Below are 25,589 nucleotides of genomic sequence, written 5' to 3' on the forward strand. Positions count from 1 at the left end.
CACGGCAGTAGCAGCCACGAAGCAGCCCTTGGTAACTAGCGGTGCCAGGGCTGCCGTATCTCCCAGCACAGCTTCACAACCAGCTTCTGAATGGCTTTGCCTAACGCTTCAGCTGTCACGGATCCTTCTAACTGACTCTTGGCAAGGTCACTGCAGACATTTTGAACATTTTCACAAATAGTTTCTATATCAGTTTTAACAATCTTTATTGGATTTAGTGAATCCAAAGCTGGAAACCACTGAAACCAAGCCTAACCATCTCCTAGAGAGATGCCTTCTTCAAAAGCAGCCGGGGCAGCTCCGAGTATACCTGGAACTCTTTCTTCTCATTCTCTCTACCTCACTTGCACCACCAGCCTTCAGCATGGCTGTTGTAGCTGAACATATTACCATATGTTCATTCAATTATTCCTCTTCATACTCACTAACAGCAACCTTTCTTGAATATGTTTTTCAATTTGTAACTGACCACCTTTCCCTTTCAAGAGCATGGAGTCATCTTTGACCTCAATGACTTCTGCTTTTCTGAGGCTGAATCTCTTCAAGATTTAAGGTCAACCTCTCCTCTCTAAACACCTGCAAATGCATTTAAAACTGAGTCAGTTCCAAAATATAGTTTTTCTTTATTATGCCAAATTTATTCATAATACATTATGCAGGTGTTTTGATGAGAATCCAGAAACATCTTGAGACACCATATTTCTCTGAAATGTGAGAATTTAAGACCATTGCTGTTCCAGGACCAGTCTTGTGAATAGAGCTTCTTATTGCATTCATTTGCATTATTCTGTTCATTTCTCAGAACTCTGTCAGTTAACAACAGCTTGCTCTTGCAGTTGAGATAGCAGAACCCAGAGAAAATTCACCCCAAGTCACACTTGGAAGATGGGGGAGCCAGGACTAGACCCAGTGTTCTCTCTACTAGATCATTCTGTCTTTCAGAATTAAGGACAGATCAGACAGTAAGATCACTCCTGATTGGATGCCTGACAGGTTAGAGCTGGAAGGAACCCCTCTCTGTCTCTAATTCAACCCCACCTTCCTAGACATTCAGTAGATGTATCTAATTAGGAAAAATGCAAATTATTTGACTGTGTATCTATAAATATTATCCCTGGAAAGAAAGGGAACATTTGGTAAATGTGAAGAAAATATGGGGGAAATTTGCATGTTATCCTTGTGTGGGGGCCATGTTAGTCTTCTCTGTGTTTTAGTATACACGCTGCCAAGCAATCTCCAGAATCTTTTAAAATGAATGTACTACAATAGAAAATACCACAGTGTGTCACATACAGTTAAGATAAGTATTGTTTTGTGAGACTTTTGTGTCAGTTGTATACATGTACAGATATTGTGGGTCATGATGTAAAATCTATTCCATACAGTGGATTGTGCTAACAAATGTTGGAAAGCCACAGTGGAATGGTGGAAAGACCATTAGAGTAGGTTCAGTTAATTGATTCGTGTCATTACTCTGCCAGCAACCACCTGCCTGAGCTTGGCCAAGGAACTTAAATGCTCTGGGCTCCGATTTCCTTATCTTTAAAATGAGCAGGTTGAACTAGATGTTTCTGAGATCGCTTCCTCTCAGATTGTATCATTCTGGTGATTCTTTCATGGCATCCATGAAACACAAAAGCCAGTTGAGAAAGGAGGGTGGAGAGAGGCGGCTGGAGCAGAAAGGCATCATTAGCCAGGTGCAGTCACCTGACTTTGCCCCACTGCAGCTGCTACCCTTGTGCTTATTCTTGCTGCTTGTCATCTTGCTGGTAGCACCCCAAGACACTGCTGCCACGAGGGTGTGAATGATGACCAAGTTGGAGCCCATGGATAGCAGTGGAGGTGAGGACTGCCAAACACACACACCTGTTACCACACTTGACACTGCTGGGTTTTCAGAAGCTGTTCTTGATGACAAGCATGAGAAATATTCTGAGGGGGAAGCAAAGAAAAGGCAACCCAAATAGAACAAGTTGAAACTTAGGAGCCATTTTCCCTCTACAGTCTACATGGCCCTGGAGTAATAGAGACCTTCCTTAGAAAAGAATAAGGGAGGGGAGCAATTTTAGAAAACATGCAAGGTGAAATGCTTAGTACAGCTCCCTTTCTGGTGGAAACAAGCGCTTAGCTTTGCGTAAAGAACAGGGACCTGTTACCACTTTTCACTCATTTGATGCATAAGACACAAAGTTGATTTCATGGTGGAGAAACACCCGAGAGGTTGCTGGCTTTCTGTTAATATAGAAGACATGTTTGACACGGGTGCGTAAAATATGTCTACGTACACACACGCACGCATGCGCGCGCACACACACACACACACACACACAGGAGAGCTGATAAATGCATTAAATACATAAATTATTTATTGGTCCTGGGACAGCATGCAATGCGACAAGAAATGAGATGTATCTGTGTGATATGCACGCACATGTATAAATTAAGGGAGTGTTTTTTTTCCTCAGGTAGCAACATGCCAGAAAACATTCTGCCTTTGAAGAACAAAAGAACAAAGGTGTTCCAACAATTGAAGGCTATAGTTTTGCACAATTGCTTATTATTCATTGCATTTGGAAATAGGGCACAGTGGAGATATTCACCTTTCCCAGCCTGGATCTCCTTAGCACAGTTCCATTTAGTGTCACCCGCTAGGTAAGATTTAACAAGACGTGTCTGTTGGCCGGCAGAGAACCTGGTTGACAAGAGCCTTGTGTGTCAGGAGGCAGATCAAAAGTGGGCTTGGTAGCTGTTGAAAACTGTGTACTTTTAAAGAAATAAATTAATAATTTAAGTCATTTTCGTACTTGCGGAGGGCACAGAACTGACAGCTCTGGGGCCCACAGCCTGCTGGCTGCCCAGGTGCATCATGGGTATAAACATGGGATTGACCCCATCCAGCCCCAGAGATGAGCCTCTTCCAGTCACTCCAGCTGGACTGAGGAGAAAAGGCTTCCTAGTGGTCGGTCCCTGTGTGATGATGGCTGTGCAGGAGGCACTGCAGGACAGAGTCGGGCAGATGCACTTACTAGACTGTCCTTCTATATGGGTGACTGGGGAGGTGGAGGAGATGAATACCTTTCTGGTCCTGACCCCCCACAACGAGATTGAAACCCATGGGTCTAACATGGGATGTTGACATAGCAACTTCTTCGGTTACTCCGTTTACTTCCAAATGACAAAGACAAAACAATCCAAAACCAAAACAAAAATACCTCCAAACAAAATCCCAACAACAGGAAAAAAAGAATTCTAGCCCATACTCACCAAGTGGCTGTTATTTTTGGCTGTGGGCTGGGGAGACGTTCTTTGGCCGGTTGTCACTGTGCACAGCCGTCTGATTGGAATTTTTGTGAGCCGGGAAAGGGCTGGTTATATTTGGCCTCTGGAAGGGAAGTTGCTGAGATAGAGAGGCAGCTTTGGATCATAGGGTTTGAGCCCATGCCAGTGGGAGGGACAGCAACTCACCCATTTCCAGCTGAGGAAGTGGCGGTGGGGGCGGGGGGACAGCCCAGCTGAACCTTTTGGCAGGGTTGAGGTGGTGGTGGGTCGGGGGGCGGTTCTTCAGGGGAACACACCACACTGTTGCTGGAGGAACTTGTTTCAATCCAGTGAGACTGCTGCCCTGGCTGAGCCGGCCAAGAGGTGCCTGCAAAGCAGGATTCATGCCGTCTGTTTCAATCACTAGCCCACGGCATTTGGTCCAGGCTACCTTCTGGTATTGTATTCTTGGAAGTTTCTACGTTGTTTACCAGTTTCACATGTTCCCATGTTTACTACTAGATTGTGAGTGCTTTGGTTTTACCTTTATGATTCACATAGCTTCCACACACAAGGATGTTTTAAAAATCAAACATGCACTAGGTTGCCCTCCCCCTTTAAGCTCTGGGTCATGTATATATAAAATAAATTATTAAATCTTCAGTTGTGTTATAAAAAGAATGACACTCGAGTCATGATAGAAGAACAAGATTATTGTTTATGAATATACCACTAAAATATGCATTTTGTAAGGCTCATTGATTTATTTCCAATTCGAGAAGCCACATAGACATACAAAATGGTTCATTGGATATTCATTATACCTCCTTAGCTGCTTTTATTAGAAGTGCCCATGGTGCCAATGGCAAGGCTGACGTTTTCAGGGGTTGAATCAATGCTTGAAACTCATCTATTTCTTACAGGCAGTTTTGGTTTAAGGTATTTTGATGATTTTATAGAAATGTTTTACCCCATTAAAAAGCTGTAACTTAAACTGTGGTGCAGGGTAGGCACACATTCGATGATAAATGGCTTTGTGTAAGAGATTTCAAATTTGTCAAATCTGCATTAAAGAACTATATTTGAAATTGGTTAGAAGGTTGGGTGAATTCTCCAGGTGAAAATGACATTTGTTTTATGGATCCCTCTGAAACAATTTCCCCAGAGTCTTCATTTGAATAAATCACATCCAAGTTTAGCACTCCAGAAACAGCTAGCATGGTAGAATTGCATTACCTGCTTCTCTGTTTCCTCTTTTTAGGGAAAAGGGCTCCATTTCCCCATTTGTAAAGGAAGTGGAATGAGCTAACCCCACAGTGAGGATCTTTATATCGTTCGTTCATTCATTCATTCACTCCACACCTATTTACTGGCATTAAAGAAATAACATAGACCTAGTTCTCATGGAGATGACATCTGAGGAGGAGAAAGACAATAAACAAATAAGATAATTTCACAGACTGATAAATGCCTGAAGCAGTAAAGGAGGGTGTTGTGATGGTAAGTTGGGCAGGTGCCCCTAGCCTTTCTGACAAAGGGTCATTTCGGCTGAGGAGAAGCCCCCGACATGAACACCTGGAGGAGGAACATTCCAGGAAGGGGGCCAGCCAAGGCCATGGCCCGGGAGTGCGATAGCGTTCATGCTCCAGGGAGAGAAAGGCCTGAGTTTTCTTTGTGGTTCTTCCCCCACCTCTGGAGCTAGGAATATTTTGCTGCATGGAAATGAATGAGGCCAAAGGCGTTGTGAGAAGGGGGCAGAAGGGAGGGAAACGAGGGTGTGGGATGTTGGGGTTTGGTGTGTGCAGCTTTGTCAAGGTAGACTAGGCTACAGCATTTTACAGTCATGAATGAGCCCACATCTCAGTGGCTTAACCCAGCACTGTTGTGTTATGGTCTGGTGTGGGTCTGATGCCTCCTATCTGAGCAGGGAAGCAGATTCTTGCCATCACATGTCTCCCATCTCGAAGTCCTTTATTTCTAGTCTCAAGAGCTAGAAGGGGAGAATGAGTGAAAGGATGCCTTGAATATTTGAGGGGCCAGGTCTGCACTGGCTGCCTGCCTAGGATCCAGGTGCACGACCCTTCCTGTGTGCTGAGGGAGGAGTAGGTGAACTGGGCGGCACCGAGCCAGTCTTGGCCATAGAGAGAAGGGAGGAAAAGAGGGGTCCCTCCTCCTCTCCTCGTATCCTTGAAGACCTGCATGGCACATGTTCCCTCTTGGCCAGGAGTGCTGGGGGAGGGGTTAGGATGGGGAGGAAATGTCTTCACAGTGTGGCTTCTTACCATCCTACCGGGAAATAGGGGGAGAAAGTCATAATTTCAGCCCTGGAAGGGAACTCGCCTAAATGAAACCCCCTCTAGTTTAAGTCATTTTACTGCTTGGTAAGAGTTTGGAAGAGAAGCTGCGTTTGATGCTAGAGACCCCTTACTCCTATTGACCAGCCTTCAAGTTTTCCCTCCATGTGACTTTACCCCATGTTAATCCAACACTACTGCTCACACCTCAGACCATCCATTCCAGCCACGCCCAACTTCTTGAGGCTTCCCAGCCAACAGAGAATGGACTCTGTCCTCTGTGTTCACACCATTCTCCTGCAGTGACAGGCCTCCTCTGTACCAAAGCCTATCAGTCCTTCTTATCTTTGTGGAACCTTCCCTGCCTTCTCAGACCTCAATTGAGTGCGGTCACAAAGAGGCTGGATGTCCCTTCCATTCAACCTTCAGATCTTCTCAAGTGGGACTCTATTAACCCATCCTTTAGAGACATCTTAAGACTCCATAGCTTTCTGGATTACTTATAACAATTAGAACTGCCTCATTTTTGAGAATGAGATTTTTCAAATATTAAAGTCCAGACCAGTCTAATGTAACACTTCAGGCTCCTCTCCAAGTCAAAGTTACTTACCTAAGCTTAAGCTCGGGATGTGCAGTTGGGAGGGAGGGGTTGACTTGCAGTGTTACCCTTTTTCTGCCTCATTTCTCTTCTGGTTCTTCTAGGGTCCAGTTGGTACTGGTGAGATTAGAGGAAGAGGGGCAAACAAATGTATCTCACAACACCATTCCCTCTAGGCTAACGTTGAGAGGCGACACACTGCCCTCCTTTCTGGTAGGGACCATCATCAGTTCTTTCATGGGGCACATTTTTGGGTACTTTGAAGAACCTCCTCTCACTCATCACATAAACCTCATGCCCCCACACCCTGACTCTGCTCCACTCGCTCTGGCCTTCTTTCCATTTCTTAATGTCATGTTCCTTCCTGCCTCAGAGCCTTTGCAACTTCATTCCCTTTACCTGGAACTCTATCCCCTAGCCCCTTGCCTAGGTAACTCTTAGTCATCTGTCAAATCTGAGCTCAATCATCAGTTCTTTGCAGAAGCCTAACTTGAACTCTCAGCTGAGGGCAGGTCCCAGTCATACACTCTCACAGCCCCTATAATGAAGACATTAATTGTGTCAGTAGTTATTTAACATCTGTTTTCCCCACTTGAATGTGGATTCCAAGAGGGAAATAAATCCTATTTGTAGAATGACAGAATAAATGGATTTACCAAATAAACCCATGAGCACTTTGACATGTCAAGCAGATAGTAGGTACTCAATAAATATTTACAGAACTGACATAAATTGAAGGCAGAAGCCATGACTGGTAATCTCTAGATTCACTTTATGACTAAGCACATAGTAGGATTTCAGTACGTGTCTATTACCTAAGTGTCTTGGACAGCCTCATCAGAGTTGACCCAAATAATGGGAAATTGGCTGGAATGTAATTTTAACTTATGCCTTATGGACATTCCTCAATGTCAGCAGAAGAGTTGCTCTGTTATCTTTTCCAACTCAGACCTCTCATCTGCTGACTTCATATTATATGGTCTGGGAGGAACAAGCTGTAGGAAGGGGACATGGATAATGACCATAGATCCAAAGAATGACAAGTTCTAATAATTTGTCCCTTTGTTCCCTCTAGTACACTTGTATCTTATCAGTGATCGAATTCTTGGTTCCCCAGAGTCCACCATATGTGCCCTCAACCTGACTTACATGAAGACTTGTTTTATTAGTCACATTAGTTGCAGGTGCAAAGACTGAGGGCACAACTAACTGTATCTGGAATCACCTCCGCACATATGAAATTAAACACTTGCACACTCAGAATTAGGTTCAAGTGGCTAATTGCACCCGGAAGTAGGTAATTGCAGGTGCAATTAGCTGCAAGTGCAGTTTTTCACCCGAGACTAATTGCTCCCAAAGTAAGGAGATAGGGAATGGAAATTCAGCACTGAATGGATGTGTGGTTATTGCAACCACCTGTGATTTTAGTAGACCCTCCCTTCCCGACTGAGAATGCGGTGGCCTCCCTTTGGTCTTTATATACAGTTAGGTTGCTTAACTCCTTCTGTACATTTGTTCTACTGCATTCTCTTCTCCAGTTGGCTCTTATTTCCCTTGCCAAGACCCTCCTTCAGGTAGTCTAGAATCCTTGGCTTTTTAAAAGACATATGTTCCCCCACTGTTCATCTGTACCTAAAACCCTCAGAATATAAGAAATTGTTGGTAACCTGGAAAGCCTCGTGCATGGTAGCTTCCAATTAGGCCTTGAACACAGTTCCTTGGGGATTGTCATTTGAACATGTTGGATGGAAATTTCTTCTCCCCACCCCAGCTAAGGAGGAGATGGGTCCTCTGTCAAACTACCGAGAAAAGGGTCTTCACTAGCAGATTCAACCTGACACACATTTTCCTAATAGCCTTCTTCCTGTATCAATATAGGAGTCCAATTAGGAAAACAGAAACCACCATGTTTTTTAATAATTGTAAAATTAAAGCATAATTGGAAAAAATTCAGTGAATTTTAATTTAAATTAAATACAATAAAACTAACCAATGAAACAAAAACTGTTAATATACTCCAGAAAGTCTTTTGATTATATAAACGTTAGTCAGGTAGAAGGTTGATCACCCTAGTTATTTTAACAGAGAGAATTTAATAAAGGGAGTTAATTAAACTGGTACTAGCAGACTGAAAGAGCAAAAAAGGAACCCTGAAGTATCTGACAGGTAACTGCAGGGAGCAGCTACCCCCAGAAGGGCTGGGGAAACAGAGGCAAGAGGCTGGGGTCATCGGCACATGGAAGCTTCGAGGAAGAGTGCCGCCTGACTGGCTTGGAACCTCAGCTTGGAGGAGGAACCACAAAGAGCTGGGACCCAGAACTCTGAGGAGAGGGCTCTATCCAGCTGCTTCTGGTGCCTCAGGGGCTTGGAGGAGAGACCCTGCAGAACGGGACCCAGAGCTTTGAGGAGGGCTGCCACCCAGCCTGTACTGCCCTGTAGGCAACCCGTGAAACAATGCAGCACAGGTTCACAAGGGAAATATACCTGCAGGCTGTGCCAAGAAGCCCTAGGCTTGTGCTGGTTGGATCAAACCAGGATGTAAGATGTCTTGATACAAGAACGGGAAGTGGCAGCTGCAGAGAAGAATTTCTGAAGAAGGCATGAAACAAGTGAATGTGAGCCTGGGCAGGGCATGTGCTTTTTTATGTGTGTCTTCTTTTCTTTGTGTCCAGCATTTTCCTGTGTGTGGCTTTATTCATTCTATCATGAAGAAAACGTGTGTGTGCATAGGAAGGGGGGGGGAGAGGCGAGAGGGAGAGACACAGACAAAGAGAGAAAGGGAAAGAGGGAATATAACTGTCACAGTGAATGCGAGCCAGTGGTGTCCTAAGACAGTGGCCTCAGCAGGGTCCACAGCCAGCCCCGCCCAGCGATCTTTTCTCACAGCTCACCTGACTGATCAGCATCCTCTTTTCCGCTTTGCTGCAAGAGTTCAGGGTTCCCTGAAGCCGACCTCCGGCCCTCCGCAGAATGCTGACGCCTCCGCCTCCCTGCTTAGTCATTCCGAGGTGGGACTCGATCCTACTCGCTAAGCTGGAGGCGGCCTCAGCTGAATGCCAGTTGGGTGGGGCGGTTGACCCCTTTGAACTCCCTCTGCCTGTTGAATCTGCTGCTGTTTACACGCTGCGTGTGCAGGGACTGGTGGTGGAGACACGACAGCCCGCGGGGAATGGAGGAGGGCGGCGGCCTTTGACCGGGCCTGGGCACCTGCCTCTCACCCCACCCCCAGACTCGAGCTCCCAGGCTGGGCTTGGGCGGTGAGGTCCCGGTGCTCGCAGCTGCAGCCGCAGGACGGCGGTGTTCCCTCTGCCCGCCTCGGAGCCAGCTCCTGACGGACTGGTAGACTCTTCGGCCCAGCACTTCCATTTGGCAAGGGGAGCAAACGTTCCTTTGCCCTAATCACCCTGTTTGGTGGCAGCTTAAGGCTCTCAAGAGAGGACAGAACTATTAGGGGAAGCTGGGTCACCTTCCTGTGGTTTGGACTAAGAAAAAAATGTTCTTCCCAGGAAAATAATAAAACCACACGAAAGAAACGCTGGAAACAGAAAACAACAGCTTTACAAAATCTGACTAACCTAGAACAGTCACTAATACCACGTAAGGACGTGTTTCCCCACACCTCCCCTGTGCAGACAGTTGATTCAGACATTCATTCACTCTTTCCTTCCTTAAGTGCTGTTGAATGTCTGCTCTTGCCAAAGCCTGGAGATAGGACCCCGAACAGGACAGATGAACATCCCAGCCCCTAGGGAAGCTTAAATTCTGGGGGAAGAGGGTCACGTATCTTGCACATACAGTTTCTTATCTGGCCTTCACTTGTCAGTCTGTCTCACGAGCACTTTCCTGGTCATTGCATCATCCTCGCCTGCTATTCTGAAGACTGCTTACTTTTCTAAGCGAATGGATCAGAGTTTATTTAACCATTTCACTTCTGTCAGGTATGAGCTCTCTCATTTCCCCAAACTTAAATAATGCTATGATAAATATATTTGTGTCAGCAGATGAAAGAACATTCCCCCCCCACCCCCCATATTCTGGGTACTTTTCTCCCTGGCCTGTATCTTTCACAGCATCAGGCAGGACTCCTGTTTACAAACCACAGAGCCCAAATCTGGCTAACTTAAACAGAAAAGCAATATACTGGAAGGTTATCCATCCAGTACTTTACCGCATTGGCAGAAGCCTAGGAAAGCAAGCTCAGAAAAGCAGCAGGAATATGGGGTTGGGGCAGCAAAAGTACAGGCCAGGTCCACCCCAGGAGCAGTGTTCATGGACCCTGCAGCATCCTCTCCTCCTGGGCAAGGCCTCAGTGCCTCCCTCCAGTTTTGCCAACATCAGGAGGAATCTCCGTGCTCCCTGAACCTTTGTCTCACACCCTCCTTTCAGATTCCAGGTTTAGGGCTGGCCAAGATCTGGCCTATCTAGGTGGATCTCTGTTTCTAGGGAACGAAGGGGAGGGAATAGCTATCCTTCCCCTGCTGTCCTGAGTCGGGGGCGGGGGTTCTGCCCTACCCCTGCAGACAGGGAGAGTGGTGGATCCTGGCTAGGAAAAAAGAACAATATTCACTCCAAACACATTCTTTTACTTACATGCGAGGGGATGGAGGGACTGGGGCACAATTGAAAGCACCACTCAATTTTGCCCCCCAGTGGAGGGCACAAACACTGCTCAGCAGTGCTGGGATTGACCCAGGGGTGTTAGGCACCTCCACTAACTCAGGGGCACTCAGCATTCAGGAAATGTAGGTGAAATTCCCTCTGATTAGCTCTATTTTATGGATATGGAAACTGGGCCTTGGAGAGGCTCTGTGACTTACCCCAGATCACACAGCCAGGAAACCTAAGCCAGCCAGACCTAAGGTATGCTGGTTCAGGAGACCAGCACAGGCTAGAGGGTGACTTGTCTTGTCCTGCTTCCCAGCACTGGGCTGGTGGCTGATGTAAGGGGTTCCTAGAGCAATCCAGGCAAAGGCCCTTTCAATAAAGGGGCCTTTGTAACAAGCCTTTCTTTGGCCACCTGACTGTTTCCTGGAGTAATTAAGGCCTGTAGTCCTTAGATACAAGGCTGGCTGACTTGACAGTAATACAGCAATCTGAGCTTAGGGGCCAGTGCTGTGTTTGAAATGCATGAGTCAGGGCAACCCTACTTCCAAACACCTGGGCATGAGCCATGTGGCTAGACGGCCCTGTCTCTTCTGCCAGTTCTGTTGGTAGGACACCATCTACTGGTCCTAAGGAATGAGGTGTAGGGGCCCTCCCCTGGACAGTGCCAGGCATGAAGGCTGGCATGAAGCCCCTACTGCTGTGGCTGCATCTTCAGGACCTGCAGATGGATGTCTGGCCAGCTGCTGCCTGGAGGAGAAAGGCCTTCTGAGGGCCCTTGATTATCAGGCAAGGTTCACCTGCATTTCTTCCACCAGTGCACAGTGCCTTCCTGGGGTGGTGAGTAACTGCTGTCCTCTTTGCCTGAGGAGAGAGTCTCCCCTTGATTCCTACGGGGTCTTGGGAGCCAGCGTTATAATCAGCTTCTGTTTTCCTTTCTCCTGTGTGAGTCTGTACCATTACGTTAAAGGTCCCTCTTCTGGAGGAGGAAAGACATGCTTGACTCTCTCCAAAACTGGGAAATTAGCCTTTCATCAGACTTACTCCCCTGGGAAGTGTGAGGGTCACTGGACAGAAACTGGGGCTCTGCCCTCAGAGCACTTTCAGTGTCTCTCAGGGTGGGTACCACTTGGAGGGGAAGAGAGAGAAGGTGCTTTCATTAAAGACAGTGCCCGGGTCATGGCCTTGCATGGAGACTGGAGGCCTTTGGTTTCCCTGACCCCCCAAACACACTGGTGTACAGCTCATCTGCTTGACAAATCAAGGAGTTTCAGGGTTCAGATGGAAATGGAATGTTGGCATTGGTAGAGTTAACATCTGCGGATTCAGCTGAAGGGCTCATGACATGAGGGGATTTTCAGTTGTGCTGAAACGCACATTTCCCTCACATGCGGGTGAGTGACTCACTTCACCACTGAGAATCCGGCACCAGAGTTTCAGCAGAGCTTGGGACTCTCGGTTCCTCTTCACCAAAGGCAATCTGTGAGGGGATCTTTATGCTTCAGTGATTCGTGAGAATTGGGGGAGTCATGAGGGTCTTGGATTGAGTCCCCCAGATTGAGTGCAGTGGAGGCCCTGGGTCTCAGATTCACCCCTCACCCCTTGCCCTCATGCCTCCGGCCCTCCCAGAGCCCTCAAGCTTGGGAACCACGCCCAGCCCTCGCTCATCTCAGGCTCAGTGGCACCGCTGTGGGCAGCGGGAGGGATCTTCCTGGCTGGTGCACATGGTCTGGGGCTGCAATGTCTGCTGAGAATTTAAAACCAATAATAAAATCGACTGTAAGTCAGTCTGCTTTTTATTATCCCCATGCCAGCAATTCTAAACAATGTCAGTGATAAAATACTTTTCCCCCCGAATCTTTCGTTGGTCCACATTCTAAACAATTGCTGTGGTGGCTGTTGAATTTTAATTGTATGTATTCATATATATATATATATATGCATATATATTTTATATCTCACCTGAAAGTTAATTAGGAGAATGCCCAGCAAACACAGTTCTGGATGATTCGAGTTGTCTCTAGGCACAGTTTGTGTCCCCAGTCCCCGTGGTACTAGGTATTCCTTGCATTTAAACAACAGATAAATGATGGTAGCAGAATGATTGCAAAGCCAAGAAACAAAACCTGAGTTAATTCAATTTGCTTCTGTGTGACCACTTGGCATTTTAGCATTTAAAATTTAGTAAATGCAAATTTTAGTTCATAAAGTATTTGACTGAATTTAAATAGTATCTTTAAAATTATCTATTCTTTTAAAGTGATTATTTTAAAACAAATGAATAATGAGAATAACAATAATTACAGATTATTACATAATTATCATTGAAAATAGTTTTGTCACATAGAAGAGGGTGTTAAAAAGATGATCCATTCTGAGTGTCAATCATGCTAGGTCCACCAATGCCTGTGCTGATTCAGATAACAGAAATCACTGGCTAGTTGAAACAGGAGGAGATTAATAATCAGATATTAAGTGGCCTACAAACACTGTGAAGGGCTGGACAAGCAGGGTCTAGTCAGCACTCCCAGAAACAATTCCAGCTTGAAGAATTCCTGTGTGATGTGACTGGGGAGGGCTGTGGTCTCACCTGCCCGCCGCAGAGCCCACCGCCTCCTCCGTGATCTGGGCCAGCCAAGTGAAACCCTCATGCCCTGCCTCTCACCCCACGTACCTGGGCTCTAAACTGAGGCCTCTCACCAGTGTGTCTGATTCGTGGAACCTAATCCCATCTGGACCCCTACTGGCACAGGAGGGCCGGAAACTTAGTTGTTTTCCAATGTTTGCGGTATAGGATGGTCCCCTGAGAAGCTTGGAATGGAGGTTGAGCCAGCCGGTGCACACCTCCCTAGTGACCCAGATGGGTCTGTCCATGTTACCTTCATCTGGTCTCTGGAGGGGTAAGCACCTCCTCTGTTTGACGGCCAGGTTCTAGTCCATGCTGGGTGGAAGGGCTGACTCTGTAGTCAAGCACTTCTGGTGCAGCCATTCTCGTGCTGTGCCTCCCTCTTCCCCTGTGCAGGGACCTTCTCTGCCCGGGCTCTTTGTTGTGGCTGTCCTGGCAGGTGCATTATGAGCATTCTCTAAAGTCTTCTCTACATCAACTCACTGACATCCTTCGGGTAGGAATGGCTCAAAACACCCATGCTCTCCACGATGCCACCCCTAAATTCCACCCCACTTAAGTGTTTTTACCATTATTATCATTCTTTTATAGTAATTTCTTTCAGGGATTTTTCTCAACATCCATTTGTAGGTTAAATGTGACTCTTGTCCTCAAATTTTTATTATCATTCTCATAACATTGTAAATACTCTAATATGCATCTATACTTAGGCCCCCAAAGCCTTTTGGAGCAGTGGGTGGTTGTGGGTGCCATTGGGACCGAGGAGAGGGTTCCATGATGACTGCCTGGAGGGTGACACTGCAGAGAGTGGCAGTATGCAACTTTGGTGTGAAAGCGCTGGGCAAGGTCCAGCCTAGTACAGGAGGCTTGAACCCAGTGTCCATCCTGCAGCCCAGGAGGCAAGGCCCACCAGGCAGTCACGTGTGCCGTGAAGCTCCACTCACAAGGCCGAAGGAATGAGCCTGCCTCGATCTGCAATGGAAGAGGCTGGATTTCTTTCCATTGCTGCCTCTTCATAGCTGTGTGATGTAGACCATGACCTCTCAGGGAAGGATGTTTCTTGGGATGAGAGTGGTTCTTACTTCTGGTGAAGTGGGGCTAGGAGAGGAGGTGGCACAGAGGGAAGCAGGAAGCAGGATTGGTGGCATTAGGGGGATTTCCTTCCCCAGAGGCAGTGCCTGAGCCAGCACAGATGGTCATCACAGTAGGCTGGCTTCCTGCTCCACCCTCCCCATCCAGCCACCACCAGGACTCTCAGAAATGTGCCCACAGTCCTGACCCCCAGTACCCAGTGCAGAAAAGGAAGGGGGCTGTGATGTCTGTTTCCTTCCCCTGCCCAGTGATCCACGCAGATGGCAGATTCACACCACTCTTCAGAAGCCTTTCCTTCCTTCCCTGCAGCTTCCTGGTGGCCCAGACCCCATTTTACTTCAAATAATGGGGACAGAAAGTTTGGCTCATTACCATTTCCTTTACTGAATATAAGAGGTCTCATTTCCTCATTTCTTATTTTTTTGTATTTTATTTTTTTAATAAAAATTGTATAGAGTTAAGGTGTACAACATGATATTTTGATATACATATACACAGTGAAATGATTACTACAGTCATTACTGAACAGGGATTTTTTTCCCCCAGATTCCATGTTTTCCTCAAAGCATGGTTTCCCAGTATCCTGTAAGGATATGACATACCATGTGTTCAGTTTTATATATATAAAATATGTATGTCCAATTTATGTATATATGTATTTTTACATATAGGCAGACATACGTACACATTTATTATTTCTTTCTTCCTGGTTCCCATTTTTCAGAATGACAAGGCATCTGGCCCGATGCCTCCAACCAACTAGGAAGTCTCTCCAAAGAAGGACATGGTCAAGATCAGGCTTCTCTCCAAAAGATATAGCTAATTCCAACTAGCACATTAAGATTCTAAAGTTAAGAGTGTGTTGTGAAATGTGAATCGATGTGACATTGTCAAGCAAAATGACCTGTGGGCTTGGGAGGTTGGCGCTTGTAGGAGGACGAAGTGTGCATCTTAATCTTGATTTCCTTTGGGGATATTTCCTCCATTGTGTTTCTGACTCTAATTATGTTCCTGTGCAATCAAAATAGCTCTAGTCTCTTGGGCTGGACAATTCTTTTTCTGTCTTTTTTTTTTTAAAAAAACACAGCAAATTATTGTTTTATTTTGTTTTTTGATCGGCAACAACTGTTTGGTTTTGAGCTGAAAGTCTATATGTTTGCACAAAATCCCATCGCATTAAGAGGAAAAGGATTGGATTTAAAGTCCTGCTTGGTGTGTAAATTACTTAATGCACAGGGATCTCAGATGTTCAACCAGAAAACCAAAGTTCAGCATTCAGAGTTTGACCTCAAAATGGCATGAACAATCCAATAGGTAAGCACAGATTCCTTTCTTTATATCCATAATCTCAGGATATTATGAAGCCTTTAGCCTTAAGAAAATTTCAGTTAGGATTTGTATTTAACCACAAGCTTATCTCTTGCTTGGTTTTAAATGTATAGCAGGGGCTGGGTAAGCTGGGTAATAGTGGAGGTTCTGAATTCTAATAATAGGGTTTTCTCCCTATCTCTTCTTCCCTGTCAGTATGTGATTTGGAAACTTCCCTACTGGATATCATCCCAACTGTTTTCTGGGCTCTCGAACCAAAGCATAGTGTTTAGAGTATCCATCCATCTCCATATCTGGACTTCACTCAGGCCCTCCCTAAGCTCTCTTTCAATTTCTTCAGCTGTGTACCTCAGTGAACTGCAAACAAACAGATCATTTTCCTGACGGTGATAAGGCGGTAATAGACTTTACTTCATTGCCTAGTGCCCTTCAGATATGCTTCCTACAAAACTCCTCAGTAGAATAAATGCAGTTACTGAATTTGGTTACTGGTACACAATGAAATAATAGATAAATAACATAGTTACATGGTTATAATGTAGTTAAATCATGCAGCAAGTTGCACACAATAGAAAATGCAGTTAGGCAGAGAGAATGAAATTAAGGGTTAGAGGTAAAAGAGAGGATGTATCTTTAGATGTGATTTGAAATGAAAAGCAGGCACCCTCAGAAGGACATAGAAAGATGTCACCAGATGATGCCTGAGGAAGCAACTTCTCTTGTCAACTAAGGCAAGGCTGGGTTAGGACAGTGGGAAGGACGTGCCCAGCTGGTTGTGTATCTTACCTTGTGCATCCCTTTCTCTCCCCTTCCGCGGTGGTCGTCCGGATTAAGTCCTTATTACCCCTTTCCTGGTTTTTTTTACATTTGTTAAATAGCTGATCTTCCAGTTCTCTGATTTATCCCACGAAGCAATGCCAAATCAGTTGTCCTTCAACACCACACTGACTATATCATTCTTCTGTCCCAGATTCTCCAGAGCTTCTTAGTACTTGCTGAAGCAGAGGAGGTACCAGTATCTTAGCTTGGCATTCAAGGCTTTGACATACCCTTTGTTCTAACTCTAGTGTTCAAAGCGTGTACCAGCACATCGGCCTCACCTGGGAACTTGTTAGAGATGCAGCATCTCAGGCACCCGCCCCCGACCTCAGGCTTATTAAATAGGGATCTGCATTTTAGCAAGACCCGCAGGTGATTCCAATACCCAGAAAGTTTGAGAAGCACTGCTCTAGCCAAACCCAAATACTCAGAGATGTACTCCCTGCTTTCCTTTTTTTGGCTTTTGACTGTGGAACTACCTCCACATTTACTCTGTCTTCGCCTGTCCACACATAGGACCCTGTTATGATCATCTCAAATGTAACTTCCTCCATGGAGCCTTTCCCAGTTATCCGGGACCAGGCAGACTAACCTTCAGAATGCGTGTCAAGCCCTTTATTTGTTGAACTGCCCCTGCTGAAGGTGCAGCTTTATTTATATCCTATGACCTGGTCCTTTTGGCTACAGAAAATTGGTTCATGGTTGGGTAATCGGCGTTAGAATAGTCCGCCTAGTGGCCGGCCAGTAATCTTGGAGAGTGGCCACGTGAAATGTGACAGAAAACAATGAAATGTTCTCTTTCTTTTTTAGAAATGAAAATAAGGCAGTTAGCAGTGATTGCTAAAACTAAACACCAGGAGACAGAGTGAAGGTCTCCAGTGGTCATGTGCAAACCTCAGTTACGAGGAAACAGAAACTCTGAGTAAACCAAGTCAGTAGAGACAGGAGGACAGCAGACCTGCAGGTGAGGTAGAGACTCCAAAAGAGAGAGAGAGAGAGAGAGAGATGGGGAGAATAGTGGAGCTCTGGACCTGCCCAAGTCCCTGATGACTTTCTTATGCCAGGGCTTATCATAACGCCTTACCCCCATGAGGTGAGAAAACTTGCGTTAAATCTCTGTTCCTTGCAGCTGAAATAGCCACGCTAGACCCCTCAAAATGGAGTTGCTGGCTCCATCCCTACACCTCTCTTTGAGGCTGTGTCCTTCGTTCTTGTTAGCTGTTTCCCAGCCTTGCTTTATAACACCTGTGATCCTATGAACAGCAGCTATTAGCAACTTAGGGTAAGATTGTATCCTTCTCATTTTTGAGCATCTATCAAAGTATATGCTAAAAGTAGTGGTAGGACTAATACAAATTGAATTCCAGGGAAGCAAAAGTATTATAGTGAAGAGATCTGGGAAGGAAGGAGACAGGACCTGTCATTAGAAAGGGTGATCGAGCTGTAGGGTGGCCACCATTTGGTTGAAGTCTTTGGTGCATGGTACCAACCAAGCCAGAGAGCCATGAGCCAGCGTATATTTTTAATACAAGCTGTGCAGGGTCATAGCAGCAAAATTAGTAATTCCCATCTCTCAGGAACCTGATCTCAGCTGACACTATTTTATCAGTAAAATAATTTCTTGTAGTGAGTTGAATGTACCAAACACATGTTTCCAGCTGGTCAGCAATCTTCCCTCTCAACTTTTAATCTGCTCCAGGCTGTTCCTACAGATTACAGGACAAATGACATTTGGAGAATGATGGGTCTCTGTAGATTGAAGGAGGCCACTTCAGTGCTTATATTTGGAGGGTTGCCTCCCACTGAAGGTCAGTGTGGGTCTGTTGTATGTGCAGAGTGTGTATGCAGGGAGCTCTGTGCACAGAGAAGTGTGTGTGTGTGTGTGTGTGTGTGTGTGTGTGTGTGTCTTTTAGTGTAGGAGATCAAACTGAACCTGAAAAGTGTCATTATGGTTGTTTGGAAGGCAGCAGAGCGGGGGCTCTAATTTTACAAATAGATGGAGATTTCTTTCCCCTCTTTCAGCTCCCTCTTGGAGAACATCACGCTCCAAATCCGGAGGTTTCATCTGCTTTTAAGCTGGAAGCTTCTTCTTTAATGGCTTTGTGACTCACAGGGCCCGGGTGATGGTTGCTTTTTCTGTGTATAGAACTATAATCCTTCTCAATTATCAAAGACATAAATTACTATTATTTCCTTACCAGATCGAACATCTCGCTTAAATATGTGAAAGAAAAATTGTTGGTTGTCTGGTGAATTTTCCTCTTGGAAAAACTGCCTATTCTTAATCTACAAGTTCAATGAAAGTTCAAAAGTTTATCAGTGCAAACTCTATATTCTAATAATTCATCAACTAGCTTCTATATCCACATTTAGAGGCTCTGGTTTGAGATGCTTTTGTCTTCTCCCCTGTGTGAAAGTAATCAAACAGTGCATTTCCTGGGCATATCACAAATACCTATTGATCATAATCAGAGCACAGATGGTATGAGAGAGCTTGGCTGACACACAGGCCCTCATGTCAATCACAGGAACAAATTGATTTCGACTGCCCAGCCACAGTTCTCCTACCCCAGCAGAATTCCATTCAGTGCTGCTGTTTGGAGAATTTTGAGCAGACAGCACTTCTGAAGGAGTGTCATAGTCCAAAGTTGTTGTAGAGGTAAACTTGATTACTGAGAAAATGGAGATCTTAATGTACTTCATACTTACCTCTGCTGCAAGAAGGTCAATACCTTTCTCCAGTGTTGAAAGAGCTCACATCAATTTAAAATGTATCCTGATTTATGTCTGCTAATTAGGAAAAAGGAAAACCCTGATTTGCATTTTTCTATGGTGGTATGAAGTGCCATTAATACTTTTCTCCCACTGGGATTTGTTTCCTTACTTTTTTTAATTAATAATTTTCATTGAAAAATTAAAGAGCTTACACTTACGCCATCAATCTTTCTTTGTGAGTTGGGTATAGATATGTGTGCTGGGGAATGATAGAGGGAGAGAGCGCTAATACCCCCGTGTACTAGTATAAGCATTAAAGTCCTGTGAGAGCCAGATGAGAAAGGACCCTTTGTGATACTATCCACCACTGTCCATCACTTTACTGCTTCATCCATCCAGGCTGCCAGGACAGGTTCGGTAGGAAAAGGGGAATGGGACTCCATCAGGGAAGGGTTTGGGGTATGAATGAGGAATGGCTGGGGAACCAAGCTATTCTGTCCTTATTCCAGTTCCCAGCTCTAGGCTGGGATGTTTTCCACACGGTCCTTCTTTCTTGTCGCTTAGCCACCTGACGCCTTTTCTCTTGAATTGCTCCCCACCTATGCCCTCTTACTGATGAGGGCATGGAAGGGCAGATTAGACGACTGTGCACTTGTTACTTTTGTTAAACATCTAAACCTACTCTCCTGCTGAACCTGATTGTACTAAGAGTAGATATTTGACTCAAAGGAAACCGGTCCACAGACTGGCCTCATCCACCCAGAGCCGTCTTCTCAGAATTCAAGTTAAGAGATACACAGCCTGCAATCAGATAACGCTGGGCGCTTGGAATCAAAGGCGTATGGACCATGTGGAGACAGAAGGCCCTGCAGGCCTGGGGCAGCGCTTCCAGTTATGTGTTCTCTGATGAGTCAGCGCGTCTGTGAAGACGGGCAAGAGATCAAAGCCGGCACAGAGATGAGAGACGTCAGGCCCCTGACAGGGACGGAGGGGCAACCCTGGCTCTGCGGGTCACCGTCTCAGATGGGTCAACCTTCCTGTGACCCAGCTCCCCTACCTTTTGTCCTGGGATGCTCTTATGCTTGCCTGTTGTGCTTCTGAAAAGGTCCTTATTTGTCTTAAACTGGCTCGAATGAGTTTCTGTTCTTCACAGCCAAATATGCCCTGACCAGAGTATCCTGTCAGAGAGATTCAGATGGGCAGTCCAGTCTCCTTCACTTACCTAGTCCAGTGCCTGGGAACGCTGGAAAATCACAGTGCCCTCTTTTGTCTAGCTGAGCGAGGTCCACAAGAGAGGGTAGGCCAGGAGCAAAGGTGTTACATTCTTTACCTATTCAAATCTCTTCACCTCACCTTCAAACCCTCTAGGCTGGTTCTCTGCCTCTTGCCCAGACGATTGTTCTGCTCTCAGGCATTGACCATTTACTTAAGCCATTCTGCTTGGTTCACTGCTCCCTGGAGTAAAGTTGGCTACATATTCATAGTGATTTTTCCCTTTGAGAGATGGAGTCTAGTTCCTATTCTCTTGGATATGCGCTGGTCTTTGTCACTTGTTTGACCAATATGATGTGGTAGAAGTGGTGCCTGAGTTTTCCAACATTTGGTCATTGGAAGCCTGGCAACTTCTGGTTGTGCCCCTGGGAACCCTTGGGACCCTAAGCTGCCTTGTAAGATGTCCCACTACTGCGAGGCTGCCATGCTGTGAGGAGCCCAAGTCAACGTGAGGGAGGCGGTAGGAAGGGCAAGAGAGACAGGCAGGCCAAGGACTCCAAGTGCTAAACAATGAGTGAAAAGCCATCTTGGAAATGGACCCTCCATCTCCAGATGGCACCGTGTAGATCAGAGATAAACCACCTAGACCTTCCTGAAAGGAAAGAATTTAGTGAGGCACAAAAACTGTGAGCAAAATAACGTAGTTTGTTTCAAACTACTAAGTTTTGGGGGGAGGTAATTAGGTTTCTTTCTTTATTTTTTAATGGAGGTACTGGGGATTGAACCCAGGACCTTGTGCATGCTAAGCACATGCTCTATCACTGAGCTATACTCTCCCTGCAAAACTACTAAGTTTTGAGGTAGTTTGTTACATACCAACCAATAACCAGAATATTCGGAGTTCATCTCAAGGCTACCCCAGCCTCCTAGGCTTTCCTCACCTCATCTGCTACCCAGGGACACCCTCTGCCTTCTCCTCTGCCTCCACGTTCTTCAGCTGTCAGGACAAGCATCCTTCTGGGAGGCCTTCTCTGATTCCTCCTCCCTCCTGTAGCACATTTGGCCAAAGCTGCTCTTAGAACCCTTCACTACTCAGTCCTGGGTGCTTCTTCAGTGTGTTTTTACTGTCATGTCCTAACTCCCTGAGGACAGAGCCTATTTCTTGTTCCGTTTTGATCCTTCTGCCCCTTGACAGAGTCCTGGGCAGAAAGGATTCAACATGTATTGAGTATCTTAAATGTTCTTGAGACTAAGTAGCCCTCATCACCGTAAACCAACTTTTTATTGGTACTAATCAGAGATTTGTCTTCATTTGCCCTTTTCCAGTTAGGTATTTCAATTTAGAGGTACTTCCTACTTTTTAATTCTCAGATTGTGTGTAGACTTTAAACTTTCAAGGCAGCTGGAAGAAAACCCTGAGGTGCATAGAAAGAAATACCATGTAGCATAAATAATGGGCAGAATCAAGGGACATTTGTTTGACTGTCGACACATGCCTATGCCATTTATGGGAGATCAGGATCAAACGCTAGGTTTATAGTCCTGTTCCGGCCAGAGTGAGTGAGTGTCTTTTAACCACATCACCTCTTTCTAAAACCTAGTTTGTTTGACCTTCTCCCAACCCACCAAATGAACTTTCCCATATTCCCAGGACTTTTTTTTTTCATTTCCACCTACCCTTTGGTTTCCCTTTCACATGCAATATTCTTTTTTTTTTTTTTCCTGTGTTCAGAAAATTCATTAGCATCCAACTTCCTCAATTAGGCAGAGTAAACATGCATTGCTCTGAATCGTCCCCCACTGCACCAGATATAGACAGAATTCAAGCACGGTGTTGGCCTAGCACCTAAGGATTTGGCCTGAAGTTTACTTCTTTTCAATCAAATTTAGGTCGTATCTTTCTGTAGTTTTCTATATAACTAATTAAGTTCTTACCTTCAATTTTCAAAGGATCATTGTTTCCTTTTCTGCTTATATTCATTGCCTCTTTAATTCACGGTGTGTACGTATCTATGATTGCATGTGCACCATTCATTTGTGGAATCATCTGCTGTTAGATTTCCCCATTTGTCTTAATCTAACAGTCACAAAGTCAGCAACATGATAGCAGGCGAACCAAACTGAGAGGCAGAGATCTTTTTTTAAGGCTTCAAACGAAAAAGAAAGGGCACATTTGAAGTGTTCTGTTTCTTAAAGAATTCTCTTTTTCAAAAAAAGCTGAAAAGTTATTGCCCTTCTCCCTAGAAATTGCAACTGTATAAATTCTAAGTTTTTCCAGCGCTCAGGCTCACGGGATACAGGGAAACATTAGCCACATTCTATTCATGTTCCTAGGTCGTGACTAAGATCAATAGACTCTCGGGAAGCAGTGACGTGGGTGTCCTCCAGGTGGGAGGAATTTTATGTTCCAGTCTCCCTGATGAACACCTAGAATATCAGAGACTCTGGGACGCTTGTGCTTGACTCCTTTTAAAGGAGAATGTGATTAAGGTCACAGTGTGATGAGTCCTTGACACACCAGTGTGAGGGAACAGGGATCTGAACAGAGGGGAGCGGAACAAGCTGAAGTGAAAAGTTCAGATGCAGGAGTGGTGCTCTTACAAGTAAGAGGCAATTGAGGGTTATTAACGAGCAGCTTTTAGAGAGGAGGTGGCTCAGCCTCCCCACTTCTGACAGGAAAGCGCTGTGCTTTCAGTTATGACACCACCAGTGTGCGAGTGTGCACTCACACACACACCGCTTACTTGCACTTAATATCCAATCTGTTGAAGAGCACACTTCTTCACGAGAATGCTCAGTTGTGACATAGGTCTTCAGTTCCTTAGCAACAAACTGTCTCTTCACCCTCGTGAAATTCTGATCGGTTGAGAAGAAAGGGGACACTGAATTGTGATGGAGAAAATACTTATTTTAATCACCAATGTGTATAAGAACTGAAAAGGCAATATGAAAAGGCAGGTCAAGGAAGCTGCGTTTGAACAAGTGTTTTTGATTAAGGTTTGTGTCAGCCCAGAAGTCCCCTTTAAGTTCCTTTTTATTGAATAATTTCCCTTTGATCCTTGAGTAACTAAAAGAAAACTCAGCACTTGACATTAACCTGGGACTCTGAGCCCCGTGTAGGATCCCTTTTGCCCGACTGCCGTCAGGGGCTGCCTGGACAAGAGCCTTGCCCAGCACAGAGTCACCCTCCATCTGTTTCCCATCCTGGCTCTTCTTCCCACCTCTCCTGGGTCAGGGGGGAAGAAGACACTCAGCTGAAGTGGTCATTCTCTGTGTACTTATTTCTTTGCTTGTGTTCAACTTCAAAGAGGCTAGTCAGGAGACACTGATGACAACATAAGAAGGCATTGATTATCTCAAGAAATTTGCCCTGGATAAAGAGCAGAGATCACCGGACACTGGGGATGTTGAGAATTCCATCTCCTTTTCTTTCCTTGTTTTTATTTCTTAGAAATGATGCAAAAATATTTTTTAATGTTTGGCTTTGTGGATACAACCAAATCATTGAACAACATTAAAATAGAAACAAATGGAAACAAAATTAAAAGGAAAAACTGCAGAATTCTTTGAAAGAAAGGAGAGGGAGAGCGCACACCAAGAAAGCAAAAATTATTTAAACAACTCTGAGTATGTTTTTAAAAACTGTATCATTGCAATTCACTAGAATTCCCAGTTTCCGTATTTAAATGTCTGATCAGTCATTCAATTCCAATGCAGACATGATGTTTGAAGACCACTTTGTAATGGTTTTACCCTGGTTGAGATTATTTGCAATCCAGGGGGAAAATGTGCATTCTGTGCAAAAGCAAATAGAAAACATATCTGAGCACAAATCAAAAGAATGATTACTGCGCTCTACGCTCTGTACCCATTACTGGCTCCCCAAGGCTCTCATTCTGTTTGTCTTGGCACTTTTTCTTTAGCTGCCTTTGGTTGGACTGGGTGGGAAAAACAACTGCCACCCACAAAACCCTCAGCAGAGAGTGAGGGCAGTAGAAATGGATAACCTGAAAAGATGTGACATCCGTTGAGGGCTTGCGGGCTCCAAACTTCACTGTGGGGGAAGCTGCCTGGGGAGTCCCCCCAGGGCTCCCATGGAGGTCTTTGCTGAGGGCACGTCAGGAAGTGCCTGACCAGCTGCGGGAGGGGCATTTCTGCTCTCATTTCAATCTCTAGCAAGCTCCCACTCAGTGGGTAATGAGAAATGGCATTTGCACAAAGTGGAGAGAAAAAGCATTGTTTCTATAACACATTATGCTCTGCACTGCTCAGGAGACAACATTTCATGTCCTATAAAAAGAGTTATCTATATAACTTACTGTGCATGGCAGAAAAGCTGCAATGTGTCTTTAGAAGAGCTGTCTCCACACTGCAAGAAACATTTTGTCTCTCCCACTCCCTACTGACAGAATAGCCCATGTTTATAAGCAAATCCATTCAACTCCTTAATGATGACCTAGAATAAACATCTGGCACACACTAGCTTTCAAGGTCTCCTATGTTTAGGCATGAATTGTTCATTTCTATGACTTTTGTATCCAGTCTGAAGGAAAGACAAATGATACAAGGGATGATTTACATTATCAATGGAGGCAGAGGTTATGCCTGTGTTTATCTGATCCTCTTTTATTGTATAACAAGCCGTGAGATAACCAGCCTGGTGCACAATGACCATTCAGTTTGAGCCACCCACCCACCTCATTTCCACGCTGACTTCAATTTTAAAATCTATTGAAAACACAGGCCCTGGAATTGCTAGGCTCTTTTGGTTCAGGCAGGCCTGTAGAAAAAGGACAGGTTCCTCATTTAGTATCAGGTTTCTTCTCCATCAAGCCTGCAACGGTATTGCCACTGGGACACTCTGCTCTCATTGCACTGGGAGAATTGTCCTCCATGAGGATGATGCAGATGCCTAGCTCAGGTTGACTCTGTTCTCAGCAGAGCACTGGAAATCTGGACCAGATCCACCTAGCATCAGATAAGACCATAGGGAATGTGCATAAGCCTGGAGAATAGGAAAGCCTGCTTTCCCAGTAGGTTTATA

The 25,589-nt window shown here is 45.2% G+C and overlaps 1 long non-coding RNA gene across 3 annotated transcripts; it reads right to left on the reverse strand.

Moving 5' to 3' along the window:
• Positions 1-603: 603 nt before the first annotated feature.
• On the reverse strand, positions 604-9,833 carry LOC123620050 (uncharacterized). Of its 3 annotated transcripts, XR_012504515.1 has the most exons (5): positions 9,042-9,833; positions 6,163-6,267; positions 3,466-3,646; positions 2,601-3,382; positions 604-1,932 (listed from the first exon to the last, which is right to left on the reverse strand). It is a non-coding gene; the product is annotated as an uncharacterized LOC123620050 (long non-coding RNA). The 3 variants fall into 3 exon arrangements; XR_012504516.1 differs by lacking the exon at positions 6,163-6,267 and having other exon boundaries at positions 9,042-9,832; XR_012504517.1 differs by lacking the exon at positions 604-1,932 and having other exon boundaries at positions 1,941-3,382; positions 9,042-9,828.
• Between the last annotated feature and the right edge of the window lie 15,756 nt (positions 9,834-25,589).

The sequence above is a fragment of the Camelus bactrianus genome, chromosome 3, assembly GCF_048773025.1.
Source record: "Camelus bactrianus isolate YW-2024 breed Bactrian camel chromosome 3, ASM4877302v1, whole genome shotgun sequence".
NCBI lineage: Eukaryota > Metazoa > Chordata > Mammalia > Artiodactyla > Camelidae > Camelus > Camelus bactrianus.